Genomic DNA, 2,082 nt, shown 5'->3' on the forward strand with positions numbered 1-2,082 from the left:
TGCAAGTTTCATGGACTTCCATCTGAAGATCCTTTTCAGTTCTTAACTGAATTCTTGCAGATATGTGATACTGTTAAGACTAATGGAATAGATCCTGAAGTCTACAGGCTCATGCTTTTCCCTTTTGCTGTAAGAGACAGAGCTAGATTATGGTTGGATTCTCAACCTAAAGACAGCCTGAACTCTTGGGATAAGCTGGTCACGGCTTTCTTAGCCAAGTACTTTCCTCCTCAAAAGCTGAGCAAGCTTAGAGCTGATGTTCAAACCTTCAAACAGAAAGAAGGTGAATCTCTCTATGAAGCTTGGGAAAGATACAAACAGTTGACCAAAAAGTGTCCTTCTGACATGCTTTCAGAATGGACCATCCTGGATATATTCTATGATGGTCTATCTGAGTTATCAAAGATGTCATTGGATACTTCTGCAGGTGGATCCATTCACCTAAAGAAAACGCCTGCAGAAGCTCAAGAACTCATTGACATGGTTGCTAATAACCAGTTCATGTACACTTCTGAAAGGAATCCTGTAAGCAATGGGACGCCTATGAAGAAGGGAGTTCTTGAAGTTGATACTCTGAATGCCATATTGGCTCAGAACAAAATATTGACTCAGCAAGTCAATATGATTTCTCAGAGTCTGCATGGAATGCAAGCTGCATCCAACAGTACTCAAGAGGCATCTTCTGAAGAAGAAGCCTATGATCCTGAGAACCCTGCAATAGCAGAGGTAAATTACTTAGGTGAACCTTATGGAAACACCTATAACTCAACATGGAGAAATCATCCAAATTTCTCATGGAAGGATCAAAAGCCTCAACAAGGCTTTAATAATGGTGGAAGAAACAGGTTTAGCAATAGCAAGCCTTTTCCATCATCAACTCAGCAACAGACAGAGAACTCTGAACAAAATGCTTCTAATTTAGCAAATCTAGTCTCTGATCTATCTAAGGCCACTGTAAGTTTCATGAATGAAACAAGGTCTTCAATTAGAAATCTGGAAGCACAAGTGGGCCAGCTGAGTAAAAGGATCACTGAAATCCCTCCTAGTACTCTCCCAAGCAATACAGAAGAGAATCCAAAAGGAGAGTGCAAGGCCATTGACATAAGCGCCATGGCCGAACCTGTGAGGAGAGGAGAGGACGTGAATCCCAAGGAGGAAGACCTCCTGGACGTCCAGTGACCAATAAGGAGCTTCCCTCTGAGGAACCAAAGGACTCTGAGGCTCATCTAGAGACTATAGAGATTCCATTGAACCTCCTTATGCCCTTCATGAGCTCTGATGAGTATTCCTCTTCTGAAGAGAATGAGGATGTCACTGAAGAGCAAACTGCCAAGTTTCTTGGTGCAATCATGAAGCTGAATGCCAAATTATTTGGCATTGATACTTGGGAAGTTGAACCTCCCTTGTTCATCAATGAACTAAGTGATCTGGATCAACTGACATTGCCTCAGAAGAGACAGGATCCTGGAAAGTTCATAATACCTTGTACCATAGGCACCATGATCTTTAAGGCTCTGTGTGACCTTAGTTCAGGGATAAACCTCATGCCCCTCTCTGTAATAGAGAAACTGGGAATCTATGAGGTGCAAGCTGCTAAAATCTCACTAGAGATGGCAGACAGCTCAAGAAAACAGGCTTATGGACAAGTAGAAGATGTATTAGTAAAGGTTGAGGGCCTTTACATCCCTGCTGATTTCATAGTCCTGGATACTGTAAAGGAAGAGGATGAATCCATCATCCTAGGAAGACCTTTCCTGGCCACAGCAAGAGCTGTGATTGATGTTGACAGAGGTGAAATAGTCCTTCAATGGAATGAAAACTCCCTTGTATTCAAAACTCAAGGATCTCCCTCTGCAACCCTGGAGAGGAAGCATGAAAAGCTTCTCTCCAAGCAGAGTCAACCAGAGCCCCCACAGTCAAACTCTAAGTTTGGTGTTGGGAGGCCACAACCAAACTCTAAATTTGGTGTTGAACTCCCATATCCAAACTCTAAGTTTGGTGTTGGAGAGTCTCAACAAAGCTCTGCACATCTGTGAGGCCCCATGAGAGCCCTCTGTCAAGCTATTGACATTAAAGAAGCGC

The 2,082-nt window shown here is 42.9% G+C and overlaps 1 non-coding gene across 1 annotated transcript; it reads right to left on the bottom strand.

Annotated features, from left to right (window-relative positions):
* Positions 1 to 243: 243 nt before the first annotated feature.
* On the bottom strand, positions 244 to 351 carry LOC112725178 (small nucleolar RNA R71). Its single transcript, XR_003164302.1, has one exon. It is a non-coding gene; the product is annotated as a small nucleolar RNA R71 (small nucleolar RNA).
* Positions 352 to 2,082: the final 1,731 nt, after the last annotated feature.

The sequence above is a fragment of the Arachis hypogaea genome, chromosome 11, assembly GCF_003086295.3.
Source record: "Arachis hypogaea cultivar Tifrunner chromosome 11, arahy.Tifrunner.gnm2.J5K5, whole genome shotgun sequence".
Lineage (NCBI taxonomy): Eukaryota > Viridiplantae > Streptophyta > Magnoliopsida > Fabales > Fabaceae > Arachis > Arachis hypogaea.